A 13,866-nucleotide genomic window follows, 5' to 3' on the forward strand; every position below is an offset into this window, starting at 1 on the left:
GATGGCAAAAGAGATATCCAATTCTCTTTTAACATATCTCTTTTCTGCCAAAATCAATTACTTCTACAGTAGTTCCCAATTTAAACATGGTACATTCCAAAAATGATTTGTGGGCCTGTCACTTGGGAATCATGAATGCCTTTTGGCCCCACAGAATCACTGTTATAAATGGTGATTAGGTGATGGCGGTACAGTTCTGTACTACAGGTATATTATAGAGTTTTGTGGCCTAGCAACCACCACTATGTGTTTCATTTATTTAGATTTTGTTTCATTTATTAAAAGGGGGGGGAAGGATTGACACATATGTGACAATTTAATGATTTTTTTTATACTGAAATTTCTAAACTGTCTTTTTAATTGAAAAAAGTTAATATTAAATTGGGGCCAACCACCTAAATTCAGCCTGAAAATAAGGTATGAGCCTGGTGTGGCTTCGTTGGGTTGAGGGTCATCCCATGCACCCAAAGGTCACTGGTTCGAGATTAACTGGTCAGGGCACATGCCCAGGTTGCGGGGTCCATGCCCAGTAGGGGGCGTGCAAGGGGCAACCGATCAATGTTTCTCTCTCTAAAATCAATTTTTAAAAAATAACGTGTGTGTGTGTGTGTGTGTGTGTGTGTGTGTGTGTAATGTTATCTTTTATAAAAAGAAAATAAGGTATGAAAAAATGTGTTCTTAGATATGCTTTAAAATGAATTTTATAATGCAAAGAACAACAAAGTATGTATCATTATGGGTAATTCACAAAAAATTAGAATTATTTTATCACCATAAATTCAAAGAACTTCTAAAATATATTCAGAGGTCAGGGACAAATTTTCATTTTAATGATAACAAAAATATAAATAAACTGTTACTACAGTCATTTTTCCCCCAACCCACCCACCAAAAGTAAAAAGTACTTTTCACATCTGTGACCAGTGTTGGTTCATATCCTGGTATATTGCTTAGAGACAAAAACTCTACAAAACTATTCTTCAAAATTATTCATACCCAAGACAGAATCTCTAAGGTGGCACTTGGCTGAGTTCATTGCAGTTATTGGGGTGAGGCACATTGTCCAGATATGGGGTTCTTGATTTGGAGGCCATGGTTGGCCATCATGGAGGTTGTAAGGTAGTTTGAACTTGAATGTAAAATATTTAATACTGTAATTTTAACAATGTTTGCACCTTTCTTCAGATAATGAAGGGATAATGATGACACCAACCAGTCCCTCTCCCAAAATACAGAAAACTAGGGATTTGTGTAAAGAAGTCAGGCTTTGGGTTTGGAACACCTGACTGGTTTCAGGACACAGCATTGTTCTAGCTTCCTCCTCACAGCAAGACATTTAGCCCCATATTACTGTCATGTGTCCCCAAAGCAGGCCTCATTATCTTTCTGAGGCTTCAGTTTCCAAACTGTAAAACAGGGGACTATTATTACTACACTACTATTTGTGGAAATAAAGATTATCATCTGATGAGAAAAAATATTTTTTCATATCTCTATGACGATATACAATCAAATTTCCTCAAAGTAGGTCTCAAAAGGGGAGGGAAAATGCTTCCTCTTTAGAGAAAGTGTGTGTGTGTGTGCGTGTGTGTGTGTGTGTGTGTGTCCATATATAGCAGCCTAATTCATGTTTGTGGCTAAATCTAAAAATTTCATTTATTGAATTATTATTATTGAATTAACTAAGCCTATTAAGTCTCAATCAAAAAAAGAAGAACATGACCAAAGGATGTTCTAATAGTTACTTATTTGAAAATCAGGAATGTATTTTCCTCATTATTGTCACATGCCTTCTCCACACTTTCATTCACTCATTCCAGATGAAACTGCTAACACATCAAGAAAGAATTTATCAATTCCTATATGATGATCAATGTGAGCTGGCTAAATCCAAATATGTGAGAACCACCAGAACACAGAAACTTCTTGGTGTATATTAACAGACAGTATCACATATTGATAATGCAAATGATCACAAACCTACCCCTGAATTTTTTTTAAGTCAGCCAATGACATTTTTCTTTTCTTTTTTTAAATATATTTTTATTGATTTCAGAAAGGGAGAGGGAGAGATAGATAGAAACACCAATGATGAGAGGGAACCATTGATTGGCTGCCTCCTGCACACCCCCCACTAGGAACCGAGCCCGCAACCCGGGCATATGCCCTTGTCCAAAATCGAACCCGGGACCCTTCAGTCCGCAGGCCATGCTCTGCCCACTGAGCCAAACTGGCTAGGGCTCCCTGAATTTTCAAAAGCACCACACATACCTTTTAGAAACTCCTACCTCCCCTAAGACTTTCTGGACATCATACTCTCTCCTGGTTTTCATTGATCTGATCACTAGCTGCCTCACTTTTTACAGCAGATTCCTCTTCCTCTGGCATACCTCAGTATCTCCCAAAGCATAGGATTTATACCTACTTTAGGTGGCACATTCTATATAACAAAACCCTAAGATGCAAATCGACCAAATGGCAGAACGACAGGTCGCTATGACCTGCACTGACCACTAGCGGCAGATGCTCAACGCAGGAGCTGCCCCTGGTGGTCAGTTCACTCCCACAGGGGGAGCGCCGCTCAGCCAGAAGCCGGGCTCACAGCTGGCAAGTGCAGCGGAGGTGGCCAGAACCTCTCCCACCTCCACAGCAGTGCTAAAATCCCTCAGGGGATGTCTGCCTGCTGGCTTAGGCCCAGCGGGCCGGCGGACATCCTCCAAGGGGTCCTGGACTGCGAGCGGGCACAGGCTGGGCTGAAGGACCCCCCCCACCCCAGTGCACGAATGTCATGCACTAGGCCTCTAGTATATAATAATGAATCATGTCATAAGAAAATTAGCTTGTCAAGTGCTCAAGCTTTGTAATTATAAAGTCTTACTGTTTTTCATTTCCTTCTGCTTTCTTATTTAACAGGAGTAGACTCACGCTCAGAGGATTTAACAGGCAACAGTATCTAGCTAAAATTCAATACAATTATTTGTTGCCATCACTTAATTTTTCATTGCCAATTATTTAAAGCAAGTGATACTAGTTTGACATTTGTAGTTCCAATATAAAGTTTCCCTTTAAAATAAACATATTTGCCCAGCAGGCGTGGCTCAGTGGTTGAGCGACAACCTATGAACCAGGAGGTCACAGTTCAATTCCAATCAGGGTACATGCCCAGGTTGTGGGCTCGATCCCCAGTGTGGGGCGTGCAGGAGGCAGCCGATCAATGATTCTCTCTCATGATTGATCTTTCTCTCTCTCTCCCTCTCCCTCTCCCTCTCCCCCTCTCCCTTCCTCTCTGAAATCAATAAAAATATTTTTTAAATTTTTTAATAAAATAAATGTATTTAAGTAAAAGAGTCATTTAAAGAAAGATACTACATTTTGGAGTGGTCCTCAAAAAACAGATGTATCAGAAACACTGCTCTGACCCAAACTGTGGCTATTTTGAAATTCAATTATTGCCCACATTTTCTCACTTGTGTGATAACTCCAAATTCTCAGCAAAGCTCCAGATTTCAATATAGTACCAGTACGTGTAATTCAATACCTCCAAATGAAACCCATTCTCTTCTGGATCACCCCACCACCACACAACTCTCAAAACCTAGGCATTATCTGGCTCATCCCTCTCTATTCTGTTTTATTTGTGTATTATTCTAGCAGTTACTAATTCATTAATTCCACAATTCATTCATTCATCCACAAACACCTGTTGGGTTCCTGCTGCATATGAATAAAACTGTCATTTTAGAAAGCTATTTCTTTAAAAACTTCATGATTTATGAGAAGAAACATGTAGCCTTGTGGACTCTTCCAAAAATTGGGAGCGGGTGGAAACAGGAAAACATAAGATGGGACAAGCATCCTAATCTCAGACTCTCAATGTCTTCTGCCTGGCCTCTAGTAACCTTTGTAAAGGTCATTGTCCAATACATTATACATACTGTTGGCAGAATAATATTTCTTACAATTTACCTTTACTAAGTAAATTATTCTTCTATTTGACAATCTTTAATGGTTCCCTACTGCCTATAAGAGTTGCTTACTCTGACAGCTTTTCAGAGACTTCTATAATCTAGCCACAATTCTATGTGTATAAAAGAATTTTTAAATAGCATTATCACAAATTAAATATTAGTGTTTTATCAGAAAGTTAAATATAAGCCAAAACTACTTAAGACTTAAAAATCTGGCATATTATTTATGATTCTGTTGGGCACTGTTAATACTCCTAAAATTCAGGTCTTTATTACATCCTCCATTTTTCAAAGACTCCATTTTAGAGAACCTAGATTGTATTTAGGAAGCAAGCTACAGTCCAATTAATCAAAAGGTATTAATAGATTTATCCATTAAGGATATACTTATATTGAAAGAGCCATGGGGAAAAAATGGGATTTTAATGGTATAAAGTCAACACTAGCGGGTAAGTGCCAGGCCACCAGGCACAAAATAAATTAAGCTGAGTATATCCAATGTATAGTTTTTGCTCTAAGTTCTCATTAGGTTAAAGCAATTGGTATTTTTGTTCTATAACTTATCACCTCAAGGTTCTTAGTTCTGTAATATTTAGAAGGTATTTGCTTAGCCCTTATAAATGCCATGTTATTAGTCACTTTGCCCAAGACTATGTGTTCTTGGATGACAGAGGCAAATGATGCAAAAAGTTCGTGCTCATTAATGCTCTTCAGCTCCCAAGGAACAGCCAAAAGCCTAGGGGATTTACTGACTCAAAACCTAAAAGCAATAGGCTGGCATGGGAGAACCTTCTCAGATATTGTGAGGATTAAATGCCAGGTCAGCACTTTAAAGACAGTGAGAGTGACTCCTTAATATTGTTCCCTAGTGCCTCCTTCTTCACCCTAGTCCTGGCCAGGAATAGAGACAGGAATAGTGCTAAACATCCTACAGTGCATAGGACAGTCTCCCAGGACAATTACCTGGCCCAAAATGTCAACAGTGCTAAAGTTAAGAACCCTGGTAATAAAAACACTAAGTGAGAAAGAAGCCCAGCTCCCATAACATAGTAGCTAAGTGACCTTCAGCAAATCATATAACCTCTCGAAGATAGTATCCTCGTGTATAAAATGGATAACATCTTATGTCGAAGGACTTAGGAGGATAAACTGATACAGAAGCTTTTAGACACTCTACAAATGTTATCTGCCATTCTTCAGAATGAGTACAAAAATCTTCTCTATCAAAGGGAGAGCTCTTGCCCTTTCAAAGATCATTTTAAAATATAAATGATCATGGTGCTATAATTGATATATTGTATGATCTCCTATCAAAGTCTAAGCCAGTGGTCGGCAAACTCATTAGTCAACAGAGCCAAATATCAACAGTACAACGATTGAAATTTCTTTTGAGAGCCAAATTTTTTAAACTTAAACTATATAGGTAGGTACATTGTTATTAACTTAATTAGAGTACTTCTAAGGCTTAGGAAGAGCCACACTCAAGGGGCCAAAGAGCCGCATGTGGCTCGCAAGCCGCAATTTGCCGACCACGGGTCTAAGCAACTTGAAGGCAGGGTCCTTACCTTATTGAACTTGGTACCCTCAGCCTCTACAACAAAGTAAGTATTGGGTAAGTATCTTTTAAATGGCCAAATGGGCAAATAAGCTCTCAGTATCTACCCACCACAGAGCATTCATTGCAATACACTGTGGAGAAATATCAAAGAATGCACAAAAACCATTTTTGTCCTGGATAAATTGTAAAATAGTAAGAGATGCCTAACAACAAAACAAAATATACAGGACTCAAAACCATAAAAATCCTAGAAGAAAACATAGGCAGTTAAATCTCGGACATTTCTAGCAGCAAGATTTTTTTCTGATATATCTACTCGAGCAAGAGAAATAAAAGTAAAAATAAACAAATGGGACTTCATCAAACTAAAGAGTTTTTGCATAGCAAAAGAAAGCATCAACAAAATGAAAAGACAACCTACTGAATGAGAGAACATATTTGCCAATAATACACCTGATAAAGGGTTAATATCCAAAATTTATAAAGAACTTATAAAATTCAACACCCAAAAAACCCCAATCTAATTAAAAAAGGGGCAAAAGACCTGAATAGGCACTTCTCCAAAGAGGACAAACAGAAGGCCAATAGACATATGAAAAGATGTTCATTGGCACTCATCATCAGAGAACTGCAAATTAAAACCACAATGAGATATCACCTCACACCTGTCAGAATGGCTATCAACAATAAATCAATAAATAACAAATGTTGGTGAGGATGTGGAGAAAAGGGAACCCTTGTTCACTATTGGTGGGAATGCAGATTGGTGCAGCCCCTGTAGAAGCAGTATGGAGTTACCTCAAAAAATTAAAAGTAGAGCCTAGCCCTGGCTAAAGTGGCTCAATGGTTGAGTGTCGACCTATAAACCAGGAGGTGACAGTTTGATTCCCGGTCAAGGCACATGCCGATTGCAGGCATGTGATTCTCTCTCATCGTTGATGTTTCTATCTCTCTCTACCTCTCCCTTCCTCTCTGAAATCAATAAAAAATAAATAAATAAATAATCAGTGGGGCCCTAGCTTGTTTGGCTCAGTGATAGAGCATCAGCCTGAGGACCAAAGGGTCGCAAGTTCTATTCCAGTCAAGGGCACATATCTCGGTTGCAGGCTACTCCCTGGCCGGCCCTGGTCAGGGCTAGTGCAAGAGGCAACCAGCGGATATGTTTCTGTCACATCAATGTTTCTCTGTCTTTCCCTCTCTCTTCCACTCTCTCTAAAAATCAATGGGAAAAAATATCCTCGGGTGAGGATTAACAACAACAACAACAAAACAAAACAAAAAAAAACAGTGGAAAAAAATACACAGGTTTAACACAAGGAGACACTCAAAAGAAGCTCAGGGATTGATGAGTAAAATTTACATAAACAGCTGAAGTCACAAATGAATACCAACGAGATGCACACAAAAGTTAGAATTAAATTAAACAAATTTAATCAGGGAGGCCTATTTTTTAATTAGTGTAATCCTTTAGAGTACATGCAGCTAATCTTACAAAGGCAATGAAACAGTACACTTAAAGAACAAACATCAAAATGACAAGTTCTATCATTTGTCATGTTAGCAATACTCAGCCAAATTCCATAATTCAGATAATGGTAGCACATTTTAATAGGTTCAAAGGCGATTTTAACCAATTTTTTAAACCACATTAGATTTTAGAAACTAAAAAACTGAACGGACATCACCCAGAACCACAGGAACGCTGGCTGAGTGGAAGTCCTACAACTAGGAGGAAAGAGAAACGCATACGGACACTCAGAGGAGGCGCAGTGCTGAAGTCAAATTCTGAGGTGCGGAGTGCGCGGTTGGCGTTTTCAATCGGGAGGGAGTCGCAGACTCTGAGCTCCAGATACAGGCGAGTCTTTAGCGACCCAGACTCAAACGGGAGAAGCGGGACTGTCTGGCTTCGGTCAGAGTGAGTGCAGCTTTCTCTCTGAGGTCTGCAGCGGGTGCTGGGACTCAGAGAGGCAAAGCCCCTGGGGACAGGACTGAGAGCCGCCATAACTGCTCTCTCCGGCCCACCCTGTTGATCCTGTGCAACCGCCCGCCCAAGCCCTGCACACAGGCATTTGCCGGATAGCCTCAGGCAAAGGCTAGATTAGCACCTCCCTAGAGGACAGAAGTTCTCTCACTGCAGACACAGCTGATTCTCATAGCCACTTGGCCTGGAGGTCAAACCCTCCCTGGTATTAGCTACAACAATCAAGGTTTAACTATAAGACTGCGCACAAAGACCACTAGGGGGTGCACCAAGGAAGCATAACAAAATGCGGAGACAAAGAAACAGGACAAAATTGTCAATGGAAGATATAGAGTTCAGAACCACACTTTTAAGGTCTCTCAAGAACTGTTTAGAAGCCGCCGATAAACTTAATGAGATCTACAAGAAAACTAATGAGACCCTCGATGTTATATTGGGGAACCAACTAGAAATTAAGCATACACGGACTGAAATAACGAGTATTATACAGACTCCCGACAGCAGACCAGAGGAGCGCAAGAATCAAGTCAATGATTTGAAATGCGAGGAAGCAAAAAACACCCAACCAGAAAAGCAAAATGAAAAAAGAATCCAAAAATGCGAGGATAGTGTAAGGAGCCTCTGGGACAGCTTCAAGCGTACCAACATCAGAATTATAGGGGGGCCAGAAGATGAGAGAGAGCAAGATATTGAAAACCTATTTGAAGAAATAATGACAGAAAACTTCCCCCACCTGGTGAAAGAAATGGACTTACAGGTCCAAGAAGCACGGAGAACCCCAAACAAAAGGAATCCAAAGAGGACCACACCAAGACACATCATAATTAAAATGCCGAGAGCAAAAGATAAAGAGAGAATCTTAAAAACAGCAAGAGAAGGAAACTCAGTTACCTACAAGAGAATACCCATACAACTGTCAGCTGATTTCTCAACAGAAACTTTGCAGGCCAGAAGGGAGTGGCAAGAAATATTCAAAGTGATGAATACCAAGAACCTACAACCAAGATTACTTTATCCAGCAAAGCTATCATTCAGAATTGAAGGTCAGATAAAGAGCTTCACAGATAAGGAAAAGCTAAAGGAGTTCATCACCACCAAACCAGGATTATATAAAATGCTGAAAGGTATCCTTTAAGAAGAGGAAGAGGAAGAGGAAGAAAAAGGTAAAGATACAAATTATGAACAACAAATATTCATCTATCAACAAGTGAATCTAAGAATCAAGTAAATAAATAATCTGATGAACAGAATGAACTGGTGATTATAATAGATTCAGGGACATAGAAAGGGAATGGACTGACTATTCTTGGGGGGGAAAGGGGTGTGGGAGATGCGGGAAGAGACTGGACAAATATCGTGCACCTATGGATGAGGACAGTGGGTGGGGAGTGAGGGCGGAGGGTGGGGCGGGAACTGGGAGGAGGGGAGGTATGGGGGGGAAAAAAAAGAGGAACAAATGTAATAATCTGAACAATAAAGATTTAATTAAAAAAAAAAGATTTTAATGGAAGCTTATCAAATTCCTGACATCCACAATCTATCTTAATTATCTTACATGGCCTGAGACAGAATAAGACCAACAGGGCTGATGCCCAAGTGTCTGAATACTTTACTGAAAGGCTGAGCTCAAGCATACCCAAAGTGTGTTAGAAGCAACTTTTTAAATGCACAAATATAACAATTATTTTTAAACCAATAATTTTAGAAAAATAGTAGCTGCTAGCTAAAGCTTATATAAATATGACACTAGGTTTGCAAATGTCAGCAGAGTTTTAAGATCCCTTTCTAAAGTAATAGTCTCCTTCTGTTTTGCTTGGTATCTTAATTTGCCTTTAGTTTCAAAACTAAACTTGCCAACACTATTCCTCTCATAACCTCAGGAATTCCATTACTAGTTTTAAGCTAAATTAAAGGAAAAGAGACGCATTCAACCCATGGCAGAAGTATTCACAAAGTGTTTGTTGATGCTCATAAATAGCCTGAGAAATTTAGACATGTCTGAAGAACAACGGCTGTATAGTCAACTCTGTTTTGCTCCACCATGGAACTGAATAGAAAAAGAATTATTGCTACTACTTCATGTGAGACCAGCACAGATACCTTTAAACCAACTAGGATATAATAGACAGAACATTCTCTTTAAGTCAGAGCCTATGTGCATGCCTCACTTCAGGGAAGAATGGTAAGAGTACCCTTAAAAAAAATCCACATGGAGCCAAGATAGTACTGTCCTCTCCTCCAAAAACAATGCTTAAATGCCCTCAACACTGACCACCTACTTGCCTAAAAAAATAAAATAAAAAATGAATAGTAAGATTTGGGTTTCTCTCTCACTATGATTATTTCTCTCATATCGATGTGTCTCTCTCACATTGATTTTCTCTCTCCCTAAAAATCAATTTTAAAAAAAGGAACAAACTATAAATGTTTAACATACAGATAGATGGTTCTTTGTCTTAGCACTATCTCTTCTTTTCCATTCCGTTTCCCTATTTTCAGACTCTGTAAACCTTCCTGACAGTTATAGACACTGTTACTCATTATCCCTCTCCATCACCTCCAACAAACCCTAATTAATCTCAACTCACCTGAATCGCAGGTATCAGGATCCCTTGAATGGAACTATTAAAAGACAAAGTTACTATGAAGGAACATCCATCTTTCCCATTTCCCTGCTTCCTCCCTTACCCTGTCCCAGCCCCACAGAGAAGCAACAAAGGGAAGGAATAAACCACCTTAAGTTCATTCAATAGCTGTTTCCTTAATTCAGTTCACTGCTCCCTTTAGGCATCTGCTTCTTGGGCATCACCCTACATGACTCTACTCCCCTGCCTCAGGTAATGGAAGTCACAACCAGGAGCCTCGATTTTAGGAAACCCCAGTTCCCTAAGACAGGGATGCAGCAGGATGAACTGGTTTCTACCAGTGTTAAAAAGGGTAGTTTGAATATACTGTGATATAATGGGTAACATTCTTTTTATTGCCTGACCTAGTAAGCTAAACACCATTTAAATATATATATATGTTTTTATTAATCTGAGAGAGAGCAAGGAAGGGAGAGGGAGGGAGAGAAAATTGATCAGCTGCCTCCTGCATGCACCCAGGCCGGGGATCAAACCCGAAACCTCGGTATGTGCCCTGACCGGGAATCAAACCAGGACCTTTGGTACATGGGACAAAGCTCAACCAACTGAGCAACACCAGTCAGGGCTAAATACCATTCTTCTATGACTTATTGGAAAAACAGACTCTTAATTCCAAATTCCTCTTTGTAACTACCAATTTCCCCTACTGCTAGCCTCTAGCCAAAATCCTTTTTAAACAATTCCTTTACAAGATAGAGGCTACCTATATAAAAGTAAAATTACAGTAACTACTAGTAATTAAAACAATACAATTTTGAGAAAATAAATGAATACCAGTAGCTTGTGCAACATGAGTGACCCATGCTTAAAACCACATAATGAATAAAAATAAAGTAAATCTAATACAATAGAATATTACTTGACCATAAAAAAGAATGAAATCTTACCATTTGTGACAGCATGGAGGGACCTAGAGAGTATTATGGCTAAGTGAGTAAGTCAGTCAGAGAAAGACAAATACCATATGATTTCACTTATATGTGGTATCTAGAAAACAAAATAAATGAACAAACAAAATTGAAAAAGACTCATGGATACAGAGAACAGGCTGACAGTTGCCAGAGGGGAGGAGGCTTGGGGGACAGGCAATATCTATCAAAAATCTTATGCATGTATCTTTCGGGCACACATATTCCACCTCTAAAATTTAAAGTACTGCTATATTTGCACAGATGTGAAATATGTATGCAATACTTGTTGCCACATCCTACATAACAAAAGCCTAATATGCAAATCGACCAAACGGCGAACGACCAGTCGCTATGACGTGAACTGACCACCAGTGGGCAGACACTCAACGCAGGATCTGCCCCCACCCCACAGGCTCCAGGCCAGCCAAGGCAAGTGCCAGTGGGCCCCCCCTCACCCCCCCGCCCCATCATCCCGCCCGTCGCCCCATAGATTGGCTCTGTTCACGCAGGCCAGGCCTAGGGACCCTACCCATGCGCGAATTTTGTGCATCAGGCCACTAGTTATTTATAAAAGCAAAAGATAAGAAACAAGCTTAATGTATAGTACATTAAATACAATGGATACTATTCAACCAATAAAAAGAGTAGATAAGGTTGTAAATGTAGGAAGAAAACTTGCTACAAATAGCAACTGCCCCAGGGGAGGGGACCTAATAGAGAGGTAATGAAAAGAGACTTGCTTTTTACAATAAATCTTTCTGTACCTTTAAATTTGGGGGCATGCCCTAACTGGTTTAGCTCAGTGGATAGAGCATCAACCTGCGGACTGAAAGGTCCCAGGTTCGATTCTGGTCGGGGGCATGTACCTTGGCTGCAGGCACATCCCTAGTGGGAGGTGTGCAGGAGGCAGCTGATCGATGTTTCTCTCTCATCGATGTTTCTGGCTCTCTATCCCTCTCTCTTCCTCTCTGTAAAAAATCAATAAAATATATTTAAAAAAAAAAGTTTAAAAATAAATAAATAAATAAATTTGGGGGCATGTACACATTATTACCCTTTTGTTAAAAATTTGTCAAAGAATTTAGACCATTTACTCCAAGCCTCTGATGCATCATGCATACATAGTTCTACTATATTCATCTGCAGGCAATGTTCATTAAAACTGAGAATCTAAGCTACTAGAGGTTACCAATAACCAATATACTAGGGTAGGGGACTCATTTCCTCCTTAGTGCAGAGAGGTACAACTATGGCAACTTTACATCAATTGAAACAGAGTATAATAGGTAAAAAATAGATGAAGAATTTATCTTAACCAAGCAACCTTTATTACAGAAATAAAATTGGATGCAATAGAATTTTGTCAGCACTCTAAAAACCATCCTTTGTCTAAAGGAAAAAAGTATCTGGCTGGATTTTCTGGTTAGGGTCTAGATCTCAATGGCTACATGCACCAGAAATATTTTGTAAAAACCTAAGAAGTCCTAAAATCATTTGAACCCAAAATGCAGTTCAAAACAAGGGGGGAGACAAAGTCACGGGCAGTTAAGTTTCAAATGCCAAAGAAATACAAACCTTTTTTTTAACAAGTGTTATAACAGAGCTGACTGTATTCTTTAACTGACTGGAGGGAGGGAGGGAGGGAGGTCAATATAAGAAACATCCATCAGCTATTTCCTACACACACCTTGACCAGGGATCAAACCGGCAACCTAGGTATGTGCCCTGACACGAAATTGACCACGGAACGTTTTTGCTGTATGGGATGACGTTCCAACCAACTAAGCCTCACAGCTGGGACAGAACAAACGTTTAAGATACCATTTTTCTAACAGAATTTTTCTCTTTATCTCTTAAATTCCAAGTAAGATGAAAACAAAGTTGTCTCTCAGTTATTAAAACTCAAAAAAGTGATTGGAGCCCTAACCCGTTTGGCTCAGTGGATAGAGCGTCAGCCTGCGGACTGAAGGATCCCAGGTTCGATTCCTGGTCAGGACACATGCCCAGGGTTGCAGGCTGGATCCCGAGTAGGAGGCATGCAGGAGGCAGCCAATCAATGATCTCTCATCATTAATGTTTCTATCTCTCTCTCCCTCTCCCTTCCTCTCTGAAATCAATAAAAATATAAAAAATTAAAAAATATATAAAACATGAAAAGTAGTGGAAATAGTATAGTTTAGTTTTTCTAAAGATTCTAAAAAAGCAAAATGCAAACTAAAAATACATACCAGACTCTACATATTGACAAAATGTTTATCAGGATAAGGTTCATGCTGGGTTCGAACAGAAAGACACATGAATTATAAATATATATACTAGAGGCCTGGTGCACAAAATTCATGCGGGGGGGTGGGGGTCCTTAGCGCGGCCTGCGCGCTCTGGCAATCCGGGAGCCCTCGGGGGCTGTCCGACTGCCACGGAGGCAGGAGAGGCTCCCGCCGCCACCACTGCGCAAGCCAGCTGTGAGCCCAGCTTCTGGCTGAGCGTTGCTGCCCCTGTGGGAGCGCACTGACCACCAGGGGGCAGTTCCTGCATTGAGCGTCTGCCCCCTGATGGTCAGTGCGTCACAGCGACTGGTCATTCCACCATCAGGCTGAAACCGGCTCTCCGACATCCCCCTAGGGTTCTCAACCTTCCTAATGCCACGACCCTTTAATACAGTTCATGTTGTGGTGATCCCCAACCATAAAATTATTTTCGTTGCTACTTCATAACTGTAATTTTGCTACTGTTATGAATCATAATGTAAATATTTGATATGCTATATGTGTTTTCCGATGGTCGCGACCCACAGGTTGAGAAC

The 13,866-nt window shown here is 40.0% G+C and overlaps 1 protein-coding gene across 7 annotated transcripts in view; it reads right to left on the bottom strand.

Moving 5' to 3' along the window:
* Window positions 1-13,866, bottom strand: part of FRS2 (fibroblast growth factor receptor substrate 2) — a 117,869-nt gene that overhangs the window by 83,872 nt on the left and 20,131 nt on the right. Inside the window, exons 1-2 of one of the 7 annotated variants that reach the window (XM_036298074.1) lie at window positions 11,040-11,075; window positions 10,096-10,129 (exon numbers count right to left, since the gene is read on the bottom strand). The exons of 5 other annotated variants lie outside the window; for them this stretch is intronic. The gene's annotated coding sequence lies outside the window, so the exon portion shown is untranslated. Of the gene's footprint in view, window positions 1-10,095; window positions 10,596-11,039; window positions 11,076-13,866 lie in introns of those variants that run through there. One more of the 7 variants, XM_036298076.1, reaches the window with a different exon arrangement.

The sequence above is a fragment of the Myotis myotis genome, unplaced genomic scaffold, assembly GCF_014108235.1.
Source record: "Myotis myotis isolate mMyoMyo1 unplaced genomic scaffold, mMyoMyo1.p scaffold_m19_p_3, whole genome shotgun sequence".
Lineage (NCBI taxonomy): Eukaryota > Metazoa > Chordata > Mammalia > Chiroptera > Vespertilionidae > Myotis > Myotis myotis.